We start from the raw sequence: 20227 nt of genomic DNA, 5'->3' as shown, positions 1-20227 counted from the left end.
AGTCCGGTCGGCGTACTGTCTGATGTCGTCGACGTAATCAAGGAAAGACCTCTTGATGTTCCTAGGAGGCGGCTCCGCTACAAGCAGGCGACTACAGGGGTGGTTTCTACGAAAACACCCCAGCAGAAACTGCTTGGAGAGGAATTCGTTGTGTTCCTTAACCGGAAGCATACAGGCATCACTATGTAGGTGTTCGATTGGAGCCATCAAGAGGCAACCCGTGATAGTCCGGAGGGCAGTGTTCTGACAGGTCTGAAGCTTCTTCTTCTGCGTGTCACTGCATCCAGGTGACCATATTGGGGCTGCATATTTAGAAAGCCAGGTGAGTGAATGACGGGAGTAACAAGGCCTCAAGTGTCTTCACTACTGGGGAAAGGAGAGTTATCTGGCGCTAAGACTCCTTTTTGTTGGCGGGTTTCCCAGGTTTCAGTAGTGGGACCACTCTTCCGACTTTCCACACATCGGGTATTTGAAGAGTGGATATCGACAGGTTGAGGACCTTGGTGAGATAGTTTACTCCCGTTGGGCCTAGGTGTTTTAGCATCAGCATGGTTATTCCGTCAGGGCCAATGGATTTAGACGATTTCGCCTTTTTGATGACACTCTGAACCTCCACATCGGTGAAAGTAAGTGGTGCGCAGTCTTTTAGCATTTTGCGCAGCCGTCGGGTAACACATCGTTTGACCTTGTCGATCGAAGGGTGCAGTGTAAACTGCCGGCTAAAATAGCTCGCGTACTTCTTCGGGTCCGAGGAGGGATGGCCATCGAATTGAATTTCAACTCGGTCGTCATGTCTCCTCGGGTTAGACAAGGCCTTGACAGTATTTCAAAGCTTACTCACACCGGTGGAGAGATTACAGGACTTCAGGTGCTCCACCCATTTTGTCCGCTTATGTGGGTTTACCATTTGCCGAATCTCCAAATTAAGATCCCTTATTCGGGGATCACAGGGGTCGGCATGGCGTAAGGTGACGCGCTCGTTTGCTAGTACAGCTGCTTCGGCTGGGAAATTTGGGCGGAGTTCCGCGATTCTACCAGCTGGTATGAAGCGAGCGGTAGCAGCAGCGATCACCTTGCGGAATTGACGCTCGCCAAAGATGATGTCCGTAGGAATGGGTAGTGCGTTGAAGGTGCTTTCAGTAAATTCTGTGAAGCCGACCCAGTTAGCTTTGTTAAAGTTAATGAAGGTGCGGTTGTCCACAGAAATAAAGTCGGGAGGTTTCTCGATCGAGATAATTATGGGCGGATGGTCTGATGCGAGAGTTAGCATAGGTCACCAGGTTATGCTATTTATCAGCTAGCGATGGTAATATCTGGCGAGCTATTACAGGTGCGCATAATTCTGGTGGGGGCTTCGTCATTCATTTTGCAGAATGTCGAATCGTCTATCTGTTCCGCTAGCTCTATCCTCCTACGATCGTTTGACAGGCAGGAATGCCAAATATCGTGATGCGCGTTAAAGTCGCCTAGCACCAAACGGTTTTCAGCACGAAGTAGCGTATCTATGTTCGGGTGATATCCTGTTGGGCAACATGTAACTGGGGGGATGTATATATTATATATTTCGAGCTCGACATCGCCTGACCGGACAGCTATACCCTGACATTCTAGGGTAGTGTTCCTACGGTCGATGTCAACATCGATTAGACGATATTGCACGGTGTTGTGCAATATGAAGGCTAGGCCTCTACCATTATCTCGCTCGCGATTCTTACGTAAAACGTTGAAACCTGCACAACTCAGAAGATCTGAGCGGCTGTTTAACTTGGTTTCTTGGACCGCAGCTATCGTTACGCGCTCCCGGCTCATGAATGCAACTATCTCCTCGATCTTACTCTGGAGTCCGTTGCAGTTGAATTGTTAGAGTCGCGGGTGTCCAGTCGTGATCCTAGGGGTGAGTGGGGTGCGTGTAGGTGGTAGTTGTTGTAGCTGTATCCGCAAGGCGGTTGTCGCACTGTGGTGTTGATTGGCGACGCCACTGTATGTGATTGCGGGGGCAGACTCCTACAGCATGGGGCAACGTACGACGCACTCCACTCTCGTGTGGTGCGCAGACCAGAACACGACAGAAAGTGACACCAGCCAGTACAAGAATTGCACTTGACTGATGTGACATTCCGGCGTATTATGGTCTGACACACGGAACTGTGCGAGGAACCAGGAGTTGCTGGGTGGTTCTCGCCCGAGGATTGGAGCTGGATGAAGGTTGGGGGGGAGGTTGGTCAGACTGGGAGTCATGTTGTCTGTGTGAGCTCCTTAGGGCCGTGGAGGTCCTATCTTGGCCACTCGACTGGAGCGGCAGCGCAGTGCGGGAACATGGTGCAGGTTGCACAGCCGTTGAGGCAGATGTCGCATTATTGCGTTGACAGCATGGGGCCACGTAACTTGTGGTCCACTCCCTGTGTGTCTTAAGGCCTGAACAGGTCTTAGGATGGCTCCATCCATTGCATGTATTGCACCTAACCGAGGTGGAAATTGGATGGAGCCTTTTAGCGGAAACGCAGCAGTAGAATTCCTCGGGGCCCGGGTTGGACTCGATGCCAGCACGGAATAGGAGGATACGGAGCAACCCTGCTGCTAGGCGTTGCTCCAATGGCGACAAACAGGGTTAGATCGCCGAAATAACAGCCCTTGGCCGGATAAAATCCGGGTCAATTCCGGTATCGCAGAACCGGCTGTTGTGGGAATTGGGCCTAGTCGGTCGAAGGGTGCAGTGTAAACTGCCGACTAAAGTAGCTCGCGCACTTCTTCGGGTCCGAGCAGGCATGGCCATCGAATTGAATTTCAACCCGGTCGTCATGTCTTCTCGGATTAGACAAGGCCTTGACAGTAGTCTTATGTTTATTTACCATTTGCCGAATCTTCAAATTAAGATCCCTTATTCGGGGATCACAGGGATCGGCATGGCGCAAGGTGTCGCGCTAGTTAATTTATTTACTCGTTAGGAATAGAATAAATATATAATTTCAGCCAATGGAATTGGTTCTGACTGATCCTTTATTTGTATAATATATCACCATATTCACATGTACTTCAATATTGAATATATTAAACTTAAACTGTACAAGTTTTACAGGTGGTAACTTGTTACTTGGCAGTCGATAATGATAAAGTGACTCCGATTCTATTGTTCCAGTTGCTTATATAGGCTATGTTTATCGCTGCTCATACTATTGAGATGCTGGTTGTTTACTAGTAAATAACTATTTGTGTTGTTATTGTTTGTTGTACTGATAGTGCGCTTCTATTGTTTTAAAAAGACTAAAGGTTAAAGTCATAACTCTCCCCTCTCTTGTGAAAAATAGATATCCTGATCTATACTTGAGTCTTGAGTAGATGAGTCATTCCTACACGTTCTATATTAGCGTTGTAGTTTCTCAGATATACAGTTTTTTGATAAATTATATAAAGTTTGAATATTACAAATATACTTAATCCTAGGACTAGAAGTACTCCTATAGTTATGAACATATTCTTGATTGGGTGTTCTTCAAATGGTATTAAAAATTTATTTAATTTTTTAATGTTGTCAAATTGATATTCGCTTTCTGATTCCAATATTTCAAGAATGTGAATTCTTTCGTTTCCATAAGCTATAATATAATCTTTAATTTCTTGTTCCTGGTTGTGGAATACTTCTGAGTCAATAATAATTGTTTCATTAAATTGGATTAAATTCAATTTTTCAATTGATTTTTCGTTTAAAATATGTTTTCCTTGTAATACGACATTACCATGTCCTAAATCTATAATAGGTGCGTTATTTTCTTGGATAACATTACAATGGGCTTCGTAACCTTCGATCATTGGTATTGTACAATAGTCATTAGGTTCTTGTCTACAAATATATTTACTTAAATTATTTTTACATTTAGATGTTAATATTATTTTATCTTCACATTTACTTACGATTTTATTCATATCCAAAATGCCTTGACGATAGGATAATGGAGTAACTTTGTATGTTGCGCATTTCTTTTCAATGACTGGATATTTGTAAATTACAATGAAAGTGTCGTTTAATCTTCCTACATGCGTGTCTGCATATTCGAGCATGTCAATAACCGGTATACTAGTTTGTTCCTTTTCTAATATCCTTTCAATCTCGTCCGTATTTATTGCTGCTGAATAAAAATTTCCGTTCTTCGCGAGATAAATTGTCGTAGTTAAGTCAAATAACTCCTTGTATATTTCTTGCAATATAACTTTTTGTTTAATCGTCTCAATACTAAATGTTTTCATCATTATTTCAAAGTTGGAATTAATTTGTCTTTGTTTGTTATAATTTTCAATTATGTCGTTGAGTATTGTTTTAATTGCAATCAGGTCGTCGTGGTCTGGGACTACTGTGATAAATTTCAAAATCGATCTTAAGAAATCAAGAGATCGTCTTGAGCGTCTGGCTCATCCATTATTCAGTAGTTGTTTTCTGAGGATTTCTATTCTGTTGAACAATGCTGTTTCTGTTGCGTCTTCACTAGGCATCTCTCCTTTATGTTCGGCGATCTCGTAGTATGGTTTAAGTATTTTGCTTAAGGTCGTCATATGGAATAGGTACTCATGTTCTTGATACAAAAATGATGGGTCAGTCTCGGTTAACACGTACTTGCGATCTTGTAAGTCGGTTATTTCCTGAGCTAAGGATGTTGCTAGGATTAATGTTAGCGTTATCTTCATCATTGTTTCTGAGGTTGTCCTTGTGTACGATCTTCCCCTCCGTTGTTAAAATTGTGTCCTCACGATTCTCTTGTACTGTTTTCTTCATATAGCGAGGATTTGTTTTATTTCGTCGGTTTTGTTTCACATAAACTGTTTGTCCTGTTTTATATTCCTTTTGTGTTCGTTTTTTATTGTGGTATGATAGCATATACTCCTGCTTATTTTCGATCAGTTCTTTTATTCCTTCAGGCTTGCTCCTTTCAAAAAATAATTTGATAGGTTTCCTTTTTGTGACGGAATGGACAATGCATTGTATTCCTTGACTGCGTTGAATAGTTCTTCAGTCGCGGTTGATTTATTTTGTTAAATTCGAATTCTAGTAATTTCCAGAATGATTGAATGCAGCCGTTCAACTTGAGCGTTCGATGTTGAATGGTTTGCTGTGGTCATTGAATGTTCAATATATAGCCGTTGGAATAGAGCTTTTGCTGCTATGCTATTAAATATAGTCTCGTTATCTGTCATTAGTTTATTACAAAATGGGAATATTTGTATGAGTACTTCCTCTAATATTTTGTGGAATTCTCTTTTGTCGTTTAATTTTCTCATATATGCGTATTTTGAGTATCTATCTATGCATGAGAGATACATTGTTCCATCGATTTCAAATATGTCCATTTATATTTGTGTGCCTATACCTTCGGGTATGGGTGTTTTTGCAAAAACTTGTTTTGTCGGGTGGCGTTCGTATTTGTTCTCTTTACAAATGCTACAATTTCTAGTTAGTCGGATTACATAATTTTTTATATTTGGCCAATAGCAAGTTTCTAGTATCTCTAATGTATTATTTTTTGCGTTTCTAAGTGCTCTTTCATGCGTATGTTTAATTATATTTTCTCTATCCTCTTCACTCGTAATGTCCTTTAATAGATTTTGACAAAAAACCTTTTGCTCTATATTAAATGAAGAGTTTATAATATCATGAATTTCATACCAGGTTTCTAGTGTAGTGTGAAATGCGGTCGTGATATTAGGTTTGATAATTTTCGTTAGTGTCTTGTTGTGTGACGTAATTAACATAAAATTTCTCGTAGTTTGCAAAAATTGTTGCTCTTTCTAATGCATTTTGTTCAAATTTTTTTATCACAATTTGTGTTTTAAATTGGTTCAGTGGCGCGCTGACATCTTCAATTCTGATTGACGAGGATGATTCCTGCGAGTGTATTGTGTCGTTCGTAGTTACGTTTACTTGACGGCTGAGTGCGTCGGCTCCTACATTTAAATCTCCTTTAATATATTTAATTTTTGCTCCATATTCTTCTATAAAATTTTTCCATCGTTTTAATTTTGAATTTGGGTTGTCCTCTGATATTGAAAAAATTAGGGATTGATGATCGGTGTAAATAGTAGTATTACTAGTGAGGCCATACAGATAATTCCTAAGTTTCTTGAGTGCCCAAACGATTGCTAACATTTCTTTTTCGTTTGTTGAGTAATTTTGTTCAGTTCGCGTTAATGTACGTGAAATGAATGCCTTAGGTTTCTTGCCTTGTGACAATACAGCTCCAATCGCATGATTGCTAGCGTCTGTAGTAAAATCAAATCCTTTTTTAAAATCTGGTTGGAATAATTCTATTTGTTCTTTTAGTTTATTTTTTAGTGTTTCAACTGCTTTAAGTGCTTCGTCATCTAATTTTACATGTACTGAGCTACTTTTATTCGTTGAAATATTACCATTATCTCCTCGTAGGTAGAGTGTTAATGGTTTCGTTGTGGATGCAAATCCTTTTATAAATTTTCTATTATATGAGGTCCTTCCCAAGAAAGATCTTAAGTCTTTCAAATTTGTAGCGGTTTTGTACCTATCTATAGCTTTTAATTTTCCTGGATCTACTGTAGTTCTACCGTTTTTAATTATATGAATTGAAATTTTGACTTTTCATCCGAGATTTTCATGTTGGCTGCGTGTAAAGTGTGTATTATATTGGTGATATCTTTCATATGTTGTTCAAAGTTAGCTGAATATATTAGGACATCATCTATATACACGTATGCGCATACTCCTATGAATAGTCTGAGGATGTCGTCAACGCATCTTTGAAAGATCGACGGTGCGTTTTTCAGTCCAAATGGCAGTCGTAGAAATTCATATTTGGCATTATTTATTAAAAATGCTGTTTTTTCCCTGTCTTCTTTTTTTATTTTAATTTGATGAAATCCTGATTCCAAATCTAACGTCGTGAAGTACTGTGCTTCTCCTAAGTTTTGGAGCATCATGGCGATGTCCGGAATGGGATATCTATCAGCGATTGTTTGCGCATTTAACTTCTAGAAGTTAATAACCATGCGTCTTTTTGGGTTGCCTTGCTCGTCATTCCCTTTTTTAGAAACTGTCCATATGGGTGAATTGTACGGGCTTTTGCTTGGCTGTATTATTTCATTATTTAATAATTTTTTTATTTCAGTTTTTACAAATGCTCTATCCGATTTGATTTCTGCCTCTACTGTAGTTACGTAGGGTAATGTTTTACTCTGCTCATTTCTTTTCATTAATTCATTTATTTCTTTTTTATACATTTCTTCTCCTATCATATAATTTATTCTTTTTCACAATTAAAACATTTCTTTTTGTATCTATCATTGCTTTAAACCTTTAATTCCTATCAAGAAATCGAAATCTTGTAAGGTATCGAGTTCTAAAAATTCTATACTGAATCCTATTATATTCGCTTTCTTTTTATATTTAATTAATGATTTACCGTGTAAAGTAGCGGCTTGTTTATTACTTTCTACCTCTATCCTTTTTGCGTGAGGGAATTTTGGATTTACATAATTTTCTTCTGCACCACTATCAATTAAAATATACACTGAGTTACCTTCTTCTGTGGTCCTTACAAGCGTTGGAATAAAAAATATTCTTCCTGTTCATATTCTGTATTTGATTGTTGATCGTGTAATTTCGTTGATCCGTTGATTTTTCGGTTGTATATTAGCATGACTTGTATTATCTCGTTCTCGTTTGTATCCCAATGCTCCTGCTACTTTCTTAAATTGATTTTGGTAATTCTGTCGAGGCTGCGGATTTCGTGGTGGTTGTTGCTGATTCTTGTTGTAACCTTGTCTCGTTGGTCTACGGAATATGGTGGATGAATCGATATCCATTGGTTCAACTGGGGATTGTTGTTGACAAGAATAATTATTCTGATGTTGATTGCTGAAATTATGATTCTGATGATGGTTGTATCGTGGAATGTACTCGAGGTTCTGATGGCGTGAATCATGTTGCATTGTACGGGCGATACTGTAGGCATCTGCTAATGTTGTGCAGGCTCGTGCATAGATGGCATTCTTGATAGCTACACTTCTCAGTCCAGTGACGAATGTTCTGATTGCTTTCGCTTGGATTTCTTGTGTCAATACTTGGACTATCGTTCTTCCTTGTGTGTCATCTCAATCTTGGATAGCACTACATTCAATGCTTGGTTCAGATTGTCATAATATACATGCAATGGTAGTTCTTTTGGATAACTGTCGTCGACTGCGTTAGTTAATGCAATTAAATTTGATTGTTCTGTCATCTTGCTGATTTATTTGTTGATTTATTTTATTAAAGATCGGTCTCCAGTTGTATTCTTGGAGCGCTGCTTGATATGGTATTCTTTCTATGAAAGCGTGTTGTTTGCCAAGGATGGTATATTAATCCTTTACTTTCAATTTGTTGTCGTATTAGGATTTTTATGTGAATCCCTTTTGATTGACGTGGTGTTGGATGATGCACTGGTAAATTTCTTGGATGGTTTAAATGAATAAGTTTTTTGTTTCCAGGGACTAGGTTCTTTCCTTTCAGGCAGACTGACTAAGGATATTATTGATGATCCTTTTTTGTTGCTGCTCCACGTTGGGCGCCAGTTAATTTATTTACTCGTGAGGAATAAAATAAATATCCTGATCCTTTATTTGTATAATCTTTTACCGTATTCACATGTACTTCAATATTGATTATATATAATTTATTAAACTTAAACTGTACAAGTGTTACAAGTAGTAACTTGTTACTCGGCAGTCGATAATGATAAAGTGACCCCGAGGATATTGGTATATATCGCTGCTCATACTATTGAGATTCTAGTTATTTACTAGTAAATAACTATTTGGGTTGTTATTGTTTGTTGTACTGATAGTGCGCTTCTATTGTTCTAAGATAAAGTTCTTTTGATGATTTTTCTTTAATGTTTACTGAAACATAAGGTTGTGGTTAAAGTATTAACTCGCTCGTTTGATAATACATCTGCTTCGGCTGGGAAATTAGGGCGGAGTTCCGCAAATCTTCCAGCCGGTATGAAGCGAGCAGTAGCAGCAGCGATCACCTTGTGAATTTGACGCTCGCCAACGATGATGTCCGTAGGAATGGGTAGTGCGTTGAAGGTGATCTCAGTGAATTCTGTGAAGCCGACCCAGTTAGCTTTGTTAAAGTTAACAAAGGTGCGGTTGTCCACAGAAATAAAGTCGGGAAGTTTCTCGATCGAGATAATTATGGGAAGATGGTCTGATGCGAGAGTTAGCAAAGGTCGCCAGGTTATGCTATTTATCAGACCATCGCTGGTAATATCAAGCGAGCCCATAATTCTGGTGGGGGCTTCGTCATTCATTGTGCAGAATCGTCAATCTGTTTCGCCAGCTCCATCCCCCCACGATCGGTTGACAGGTAGGAGTGCCAAAGATCGTGGTGCGTGTTAAAGTCACCTAGCACCAAACGGTTTTTACCACAAAGTAGTGCACCTATGTTCGGGGGATATCCTGTTGGGCAAGATGTAACTGGGGGGATGTATATATTAAATATTTCGAGCTCGACATCGCCTGACCGGACAGCTATACTCTGACGTTCAAGGGTAGTGTTCCTGCGGTCAATGTCGCCATCGATTAAACGATATTGCACGGTGTTGTGCAGTCTGAAGGCTAGGCCTCCACCATTATCTCGCTCGCGATCCTTATGCAAAACTTTGAAACCTGCACAACTCAGAAGTTAAACAGCCGCTCATAGCTTGGTTTCTTGGACCGCAGCTATCGATACGTGTTCCCGGCTCATATCTATCTCCTTGATCTTACTATGGAATCCGTTGAAGTTAAATTGTAGAATTCGCGGGTGTCGGTTGTGTCGGGTGTGATCCCGAGGGTGAGGGAGGTACGTGTAGGTGGTGGTTGTTGCAGCTGTTATATCCGCATGGGCGGTAGTCGCACTGTCTTATTATTTAGCGACGCCACTAAATGGGATTGCGGGGCAGACTCCTATAGCACAGGGAAACATACGACGCACTCCACTTACGTGGTGCGTAGGCCGGAACACGACAGAAAGTGACACCAGCCAGTGCAAAAATTGCACTTGACTGATGTGACATTCCGGGGTATTACGGTTTGACACACGGAACAGACTGTGCGAGGAACCGGGAGTTGCTGAGTGGTTCTCGCACGGGGATTGGAGCTGGATGAAGGTAGAAGGAAAGGTTGGTCAGACGCGGAGTCATGCTGCCTAGAGCTCCTTAGGGCCGTAGAGGTTCTTTCTTGCACATGGTGCAGATTGCACAGCCGTTAAGACTGGTGTCGCAGTATTGCGTTGGCAGCATGGGGCCACGTTACTCGTGGACCACTCTCTATGGGTCTTAAGGCCTGAGAGGTCTTAAGATGGCTCCATCCATTGCATGTATTGAACCTAACCGAGGTGGGATTTGATGGAGCCTTTTAGCGCATATGCAGCAAAAGAATTCCTCGCGGCCCGGGTTGGACTCGATGCTAGCACGGATTAAAAGGATACTGAGCAACCCTGCGGCTAGATGTTCTAATGACGACAAACTTAAACTAACACTTACCGATCCAAACAGGGTTAGATTGCCGAAATAACAGCCATTGGCCGGATGAAATCCGTTATCGAAGTCACTTAACGGTAGGTCCAGGAAACGAGTTGTTTCGACGGCTTCGGACCATAGGGAGAGGAGGGTTAAGTGAGTCGATTTCTTTGGAAATGCAAATAGGTGATTAGTGTCGTGCGGTGATTCGTTGCATGCAAGACATAGTTTTTGTATGCTAGGGTCTAGTCTCGATAAGTAGGAGTTTAACCCGCTACAGTACCCAGAACGACAGGTTTTGAGTTTGATCGGTCAGTTTTTATAACAGCTACATATATGCTATAGTTGTCCGTTCTGAACAATTGTTTGGAGACTGATTTTTTCGAATTATTTTTCAAACAAAACCCGATTTCTTTTCCACTATTCCGTCTGCAATTACAATATAAACGTTAAAATTTTCATATTTCTAATTAACAAGTTCTACGCGAAATAATTACTACAATATTGCTAGGTTGTTGTTGTTGTAGCAGAAAACATCACTTACACTTACTTACTAACAAATCACCATAAGCGGACAAAAAGTGTGAAGCAATTGAAGCCGAAGTGAGTAAGCTTTGGACTATTTTTAAATTTCTTCCCATTACGAAGAGACACGACGACCGAGTTGAAATTTAATTCGATGGCCATTCTTCCTCGGACTCAAAGCTATTTAGCTATTTTAACCGTCTTTACATCGCACGCTTCGATGGGCAAGGCAAAAAGACGTGATATTAGCAATTGCACAGATTGTATTGCAGTTAAAGTTTCAAAATCTAGAACGTATGATCAGATGCGACAGTAAAACTGTGGTGCCACGTTCAAACAAACTGCCATAATGTGGCAGATATATGTGTTTCTATGAGCAAACAATGAAACTAATCTGTTCTTATGGTGCTTTATTATTTTAGCATATGGTCTGACTAAATAACATTATTTCAAATCGAGGAGCCAAAACAGTGTATTGTTACCTTTGGTTTGCGAGATACGGTTCACTCTTTAAACCGGACTCTGTCCGTCCTGCTATAAGTCGGCGTTAGGAGTGTTCGAGAGAAAGGTTTTGCGGAAGATTTATAGTTCTTTGCGCTTTGGCAATGGCTAATACCGCAGTCGATGGAACGATGAGCTGTACGAGATATATGCCGACATTGACATAGTTCAGCGAATCAAGAGCCGCTGTGGCTACGTTGGCTAGGTAATGTGGTCCAAATAGCGAAAAAAGAAACAACTGGCGCGCTATTGTTTACTCAGCTATAACTGCGTAAGCGGTGTCTACACCAGTAAAGAATAAGAAGGTCCCACTACTGAAATCTGGGTTGCCTGCCAACCTAGGGGAATCTTATCGCCCGATAACTCTCCTTTCCCCAGTAGTAAAAACACTTGAGGTCTTGCTACTCCCGACCTTCACACGCCATCTAAGTCTAGCCAAACACTAGCATGGTTTCCGTAAAGTGCACAGCACCACCACAGAACTTAGCGTCATAAGCGCCCAGATATTTTCAAATGAATTGTCATACCTTTTGACACAGTCAACCATACAACGCTACTAGAGGACATCAAAGGCACTACGCTCCGTCCAGGACTAAAGAGGTATTATTTCGAGGTAAACAACCTAAATTAAGGAAAATTAAACAGGGGGTTCGGCAGGGTGGTGTCCTCTCCACGCTACTGTTTAATCACACCTTTTCGAGGTTCGCACAACCACCAGAAGGAATTTCTATTACCTCATACACAGATGATTGTGCGATAATGACGTCGGGCAATGGAATTGATGGCATGTGTTCAAAAGTGAACGTTATGTCTTAGAACTTTCTCGTTTCTTCACTGCAAGGAGCCTTAAACTTTCCTCTGCCAAATCCACCGCCACCTTATTCACAAACTGGACGAAGGAGTACAGACGGGACCTCAACATTTCCATCGATGATTTCAAAACTCCAACGGTAAACAACCCCAAAATTTTAGACGTCACATTCGACAATCTGCACTCCTTCACTCCGCACACAACCGTGATTGTTATAACAGTACAGAGCCGCAACAAGATCCTCAAGTCGCTACCCGTCAGCACTTGGGGGAAAGACAAAGAGACATTGATGGCAACATATAAGGCAATCGACCGGTCATCCACTACGCCGCCCCAATATGGTAGCCTAGATGCAGCAGGACGCAGATACAGATCTGCCATGACACCGCACTCCGGACTATAACAGGATGTTTCCTGATATCTCTCATCGAAAATCTACACAGTGAGAAAGAAACTGTGCAGAAACCATCCCTGCAGTCACCTAATTGACACAGTGGAACTATTAACACCTTTATTGACTCCCTCCCAGTGAATGGCGTACTTGGAGTTCAAACACCACCTATTGCAGAACTAGGCTCGAGTTGCCGCGTGAAACAAAAGTGACCCTAGCGCAACTTCTGGATGTTTAACTATTAGAACGAAGCAAGTTGAATGATCGCAAGTAAGGAGCGGTCAGGAGTTCCATTTTCACAAAACTATTTCAGCTATTTCTTTTATTCATCAATTTTATGTGAAAGAATGTAAAATTACAAGTAGTATGAATTTGTATGTATTTATATTATTACGTAAATATTATTATATTAGGAAAATAGTCCCTTAATGTTTCAATATGTATTCCTCAATACAAAACAATATCTATCAATTGTACAGCCTCAGATGAAACGCGTCTGTTCATGGTGGCATGCGACGAAAGTAATGCCGAGCTTACGCGAGACGGGGCGGAGCAACATTGTGTTGTTGGTAAAAAAATTTAGTTCGAACAAATCGTTGAAAAAAAAAAAGTGACAACTTTGCCAACAAACATACGTACGAGTTCGTATACATATCGCACGACAATATCGGCTATGTTGTCTCGTTTGCCCTGTTTGCAGTGCTTTGCTATTGAAATTTACTTATGCTGCTTTTGAAGTGATGCGATTACCGACTGGGCTGCATTTTCATGGCGTCGTATTGAGATAAATTGGGCAAAATCGAAGATCTATGAAATAATGATAATAAGTAAACATATAAAGTGCTTAGAATTCATCGTAATAATAAAGGATTTCATATGAATGGTAACTGTACAGGAATTGTATAATTTAATGCTATATATAGTGCATTTCATATTAAATAAATTAAAATACTATTTTGAGCCGCCAATAGACCATGTTGCCAATTCTACTTTCTGAAGGAAATATCTGACCAATTCTTTAATTTCTGATTTTTAATATTGCCGTAAGGAAGCAGCTTATGGGCAACATGTAAATGCGGGGGGATGGTAGGATTTTCAGCGGTGGCTGTTCAATGGTAAAATTGAAATATTGGCTGATTTATTTCTTAAATTTTACTGCTTCATTTATTTTTTTGAGACTTAATTTTTTTTGTCATCCTCGCGCATTTTGCAAGTTGGAATTCCATATAAAAACCAAATGTAATTGACCAGGCGTACAGAAAAAAGAGCACAGCGCAGAGTTATAAACGATCGCACTTTGTTTTGTAGCATACGCGCGTATACCTTATGAATGAATTTGTGGGAGTTGTAATATAAAAAACTTAGGAAATATGTCACAAGCTCGACTTATTTTTATTTGGCAGGTTATTATTTAGGTATTTTAAAAATGAATGATTGGGATACCAAAAAAAGGATTTGGATAGTACAGCCATTCTTTGTAGTTCGTCATTTCCGTCCAACAGGCTATGACGGGATTTTGCGGCACTCCCCCAAGTAGATGGTCCATTATGAGGTTGGTTAACATGTTTGCCGCATCTGGAAGAAGACCGTACCAGTGAGATCCGTATTTTCGTGTGCAAGAAACAAATGCGGCTGTTGCGTCGTCACTTCAGTCAAATCCAAGAGTTTCGACTCGCAACTTATCGGCGCAACTTGGAGTTAGCAAACGGTCATTACAACTGATAATTTATGATGACTTAAACCTGTTTCGCCTGGAATTTTGCCAAAAAATTATTGAAATGGACGAAGAAGACAATAACTTGATAAATTGCCTGTTTATGTCTGATTGCAAATTGCCGTATATGGAGTGAATCAAATCCATAAATAACCCACGATACGGAACTTCACTCAGAACGAGTCACTGTTTTGAAAAAAAACAGTGTAAAAGTAACTGTCAATGGGCACCATTATTTAAAGATTCTGAATGAGCTTTTTTACGCAGAATTGCGCCAAAGACGTATCCCTTTAGCTTTTGGTTCCAGCAAGACGGAGCAACTGCACACATAGACCGATTATTGCGGAGCTCAAACTAAAAAATCCCAAGGTCACCTGATTGCCTGCACCAGACTTTTTATTATAGGGTTATGTCAAACAAGAGGTGCACAAAACAAAACCCGGAAATCTGACTGAATTAAAGCAATCCATTAAATCGATAATTGAGGCAGTCCCGACTTCAACCCATCAGGCCGCAATGAATAATTTTTTAATTTGGTGTCGCATATGCGTTGTTGAGCATGGAGCTCATTTACGGCCCATAATTTTTATACATAATTAATTATATAAAATAAAATAAAATTTACTGTACAATAAAAAAAAAAAAATGTGGAAAACGGTTGGCCTCAAGGGCCATCCCTGCAACTTCCCTCTAATTTCATACGCTAACGTTCAAATTTCGCTTTTTTCACTGCTTTTGAGCTCTTCGAAATTTTTCGTTTTCGATATCTCGCAAGTAAATCAACCGATTTCGACCCGGTTTGCGGCAAACGATGTGTTTTTTCAAGGTTTAGAACTGATTAGTTTTTGGTGTTGATCGGTCAAGTCGTTTGGAAAAACTTCGAAAAAACGATTTTTCAAAATTTTTATTTTTGAGATTTCTCGAAATCTACTGGTCCGATTGGGTAGCGCATATGCAGCAAAAGAATTCCTCGCGGCCCGGGTTGGACTCGATGCTAGCACGGATTAAAAGGATACTGAGCAACCCTTCGGCTAGATGTTCTAATGACGACAAACTTAAACTAACACTTACCGATCCAAACAGGGTTAGATTGCCGAAATAACAGCCATTGGCCGGATGAAATCCGTTATCGAAGTCACTTAACGGTAGGTCCAGGAAACGAGTTGTTTCGACGGCTTCGGACCATAGGGAGAGGAGGGTTAAGTGAGTCGATTTCTTTGGAAATGCAAATAGGTGATTAGTGTCGTGCGGTGATTCGTTGCATGCAAGACATAGTTTTTGTATGCTAGGGTCTAGTCTCGATAAGTAGGAGTTTAACCCGCTACAGTACCCAGAACGACAGGTTTTGAGTTTGATCGGTCAGTTTTTATAACAGCTACATATATGCTATAGTTGTCCGTTCTGAACAATTGTTTGGATACTGATTTTTTCGAATTATTTTTCAAACAAAACCCGATTTCTTTTCCACTATTCCGTCTGCAATTACAATATAAACGTTAAAATTTTCATATTTCTAATTAACAAGTTCTACGCGAAATAATTACTACAATATTGCTAGGTTGTTGTTGTTGTAGCAGAAAACATCACTTACACTTACTTACTAACAAATCACCATAAGCGGACAAAAAGTGTGAAGCAATTGAAGCCGAAGTGAGTAAGCTTTGGACTATTTTTAAATTTCTTCCCATTACGAAGAGACACGACGACCGAGTTGAAATTTAATTCGATGGCCATTCTTCCTCGGACTCAAAGCTATTTAGCTATTATAGATGGAACGATGAGCTGTACGAGATATATGCCGACATTGACATAGTTCAGCGAATCAAGAGCCGCTGTGGCTACGTAGGCTAGGTAATGTGGTCCAAATAGCGAAAAAAGAAACAACTGGCGCGCTATTGTTTACTCAGCTATAACTGCGTAAGCGGTGTCTACACCAGTAGAGAAGAAGAAGGTCCCACTACTGAAATCTGGGTTGCCTGCCAACCTAGGGGAATCTTATCGCCCGATAACTCTCCTTTCCCCAGTAGTAAAAACACTTGAGGTCTTGCTACTCCCGACCTTCACACGCCATCTAAGTCTAGCCAAACACTAGCATGGTTTCCGTAAAGTGCACAGCACCACCACAGAACTTAGCGTCATAAGCGCCCAGATATTTTCAAATGAATTGTCATACCTTTTGACACAGTCAACCATACAACGCTACTAGAGGACATCAAAGGCACTACGCTCCGTCCAGGACTAAAGAGGTATTATTTCGAGGTAAACAACCTAAATTAAGGAAAATTAAACAGGGGGTTCGGCAGGGTGGTGTCCTCTCCACGCTACTGTTTAATCACACCTTTTCGAGGTTCGCACAACCACCAGAAGGAATTTCTATTACCTCATACACAGATGATTGTGCGATAATGACGTCGGGCAATGGAATTGATGGCATGTGTTCAAAAGTGAACGTTATGTCTTAGAACTTTCTCGTTTCTTCACTGCAAGGAGCCTTAAACTTTCCTCTGCCAAATCCACCGCCACCTTATTCACAAACTGGACGAAGGAGTACAGACGGGACCTCAACATTTCCATCGATGATTTCAAAACTCCAACGGTAAACAACCCCAAAATTTTAGACGTCACATTCGACAATCTGCACTCCTTCACTCCGCACACAACCGTGATTGTTATAACAGTACAGAGCCGCAACAAGATCCTCAAGTCGCTACCCGTCAGCACTTGGGGGAAAGACAAAGAGACATTGATGGCAACATATAAGGCAATCGACCGGTCATCCACTACGCCGCCCCAATATGGTAGCCTAGATGCAGCAGGACGCAGATACAGATCTGCCATGACACCGCACTCCGGACTATAACAGGATGTTTCCTGATATCTCTCATCGAAAATCTACACAGTGAGAAAGAAACTGTGCAGAAACCATCCCTGCAGTCACTTAATTGACACAGTGGAACTATTAACACCTTTATTGACTCCCTCCCAGTGAATGGCGTACTTGGAGTTCAAACACCACCTATTGCAGAACTAGGCTCGAGTTGCCGCGTGAAACAAAAGTGACCCTAGCGCAACTTCTGGATGTTTAACTATTAGAACGAAGCAAGTTGAATGATCGCAAGTAAGGAGCGGTCAGGAGTTCCATTTTCACAAAACTATTTCAGCTATTTCTTTTATTCATCAATTTTATGTGAAAGAATGTAAAATTACAAGTAGTATGAATTTGTATGTATTTATATTATTACGTAAATATTATTATATTAGGAAAATAGTCCCTTAATGTTTCAATATGTATTCCTCAATACAAAACAATATCTATCAATTGTACAGCCTCAGATGAAACGCCTCTGTTCATGGTGGCATGCGACGAAAGTAATGCCGAGCTTACGCGAGACGGGGCGGAGCAACATTGTGTTGTTGGTAAAAAAATTTAGTTCGAACAAATCGTTGAAAAAAAAAAAGTGACAACTTTGCCAACAAACATACGTACGAGTTCGTATACATATCGCACGACAATATCGGCTATGTTGTCTCGTTTGCCCTGTTTGCAGTGCTTTGCTATTGAAATTTACTTATGCTGCTTTTGAAGTGATGCGATTACCGACTGGGCTGCATTTTCATGGCGTCGTATTGAGATAAATTGGGCAAAATCGAAGATCTATGAAATAATGATAATAAGTAAACATATAAAGTGCTTAGAATTCATCGTAATAATAAAGGATTTCATATGAATGGTAACTGTACAGGAATTGTATAATTTAATGCTATATATAGTGCATTTCATATTAAATAAATTAAAATACTATTTTGAGCCGCCAATAGACCATGTTGCCAATTCTACTTTCTGAAGGAAATATCTGACCAATTCTTTAATTTCTGATTTTTAATATTGCCGTAAGGAAGCAGCTTATGGGCAACATGTAAATGCGGGGGGATGGTAGGATTTTCAGCGGTGGCTGTTCAATGGTAAAATTGAAATATTGGCTGATTTATTTCTTAAATTTTACTGCTTCATTTATTTTTTTGAGACTTAATTTTTTTTGTCATCCTCGCGCATTTTGCAAGTTGGAATTCCATATAAAAACCAAATGTAATTGACCAGGCGCACAGAAAAAAGAGCACAGCGCAGAGTTATAAACGATCGCACTTTGTTTTGTAGCATACGCGCGTATACCTTATGAATGAATTTGTGGGAGTTGTAATATAAAAAACTTAGGAAATATGTCACAAGCTCGACTTATTTTTATTTGGCAGGTTATTATTTAGGTATTTTAAAAATGAATGATTGGGATACCAAAAAAAGGATTTGGATAGTACAGCCATTCTTTGTAGTTCGTCATTTCCGTCCAACAGGCTATGACGGGATTTTGCGGCACTCCCCCAAGTAGATGGTCCATTATGAGGTTGGTTAACATGTTTGCCGCATCTGGAAGAAGACCGTACCAGTGAGATCCGTATTTTCGTGTGCAAGAAACAAATGCGGCTGTTGCGTCGTCACTTCAGTCAAATCCAAGAGTTTCGACTCGCAACTTATCGGCGCAACTTGGAGTTAGCAAACGGTCATTACAACTGATAATTTATGATGACTTAAACCTGTTTCGCCTGGAATTTTGCCAAAAAATTATTGAAATGGACGAAGAAGACAATAACTTGATAAATTGCCTGTTTATGTCTGATTGCAAATTGCCGTATATGGAGTGAATCAAATCCATAAATAACCCACGATACGGAACTTCACTCAGAACGAGTCACTGTTTTGAAAAAAAACAGTGTAAAAGTAACTGTCAATGGGCACCATTATTTAAAGATTCTGAATGAGCTTTTTTACGCAGAATTGCGCCAAAGACGTATCCCTTTAGCTTTTGGTTCCAGCAAGACGGAGCAACTGCACACATAGACCGATTATTGCGGAGCTCAAACTAAAAAATCCCAAGGTCACCTGATTGCCTGCACCAGACTTTTTATTATAGGGTTATGTCAAACAAGAGGTGCACAAAACAAAACCCGGAAATCTGACTGAATTAAAGCAATCCATTAAATCGATAATTGAGGCAGTCCCGACTTCAACCCATCAGGCCGCAATGAATAATTTTTTAATTTGGTGTCGCATATGCGTTGTTGAGCATGGAGCTCATTTACGGCCCATAATTTTTATACATAATTAATTATATAAAATAAAATAAAATTTACTGTACAATAAAAAAAAAAAAATGTGGAAAACGGTTGGCCTCAAGGGCCATCCCTGCAACTTCCCTCTAATTTCATACGCTAACGTTCAAATTTCGCTTTTTTCACTGCTTTTGAGCTCTTCGAAATTTTTCGTTTTCGATATCTCGCAAGTAAATCAACCGATTTCGACCCAGTTTGCGGCAAACGATGTGTTTCCTCAAGGTTTAGAACTGATTAGTTTTTGGTGTCGATCGGTCAAGTCGTTTGGAAAAACTTCGAAAAAACGATTTTTCAAAATTTTTATTTTTGAGATTTCTCGAAATCTACTGGTCCGATTGGGTCCAAACTTACACGAAATTCAAGTGCAATGAAACCCTTTGGAATGCCGTTTAGTTTATTCAAATCGGTTGAGCAGTTTAATAGTTATAAGAGGGTCACATACATCCACACACACACACATACATCCACACATACATACAGACATACGGACATCATCGTAGAAATGTTCGGGGAAGCTTCCTCGACCCTCAGAACGTCGAGATCTGTTGAGAACTCGATTTTTGCAAAATGGGGTGAAACCAATATCTTCCCGATTTTTAGAAAATTTTTCATTTTCTTAG

Source organism: Bactrocera oleae, chromosome X (assembly GCF_042242935.1).
Source record: "Bactrocera oleae isolate idBacOlea1 chromosome X, idBacOlea1, whole genome shotgun sequence".
Classification (NCBI taxonomy): Eukaryota; Metazoa; Arthropoda; class Insecta; order Diptera; family Tephritidae; genus Bactrocera; species Bactrocera oleae.
This window is presented reverse-complemented; position numbering follows the sequence as displayed.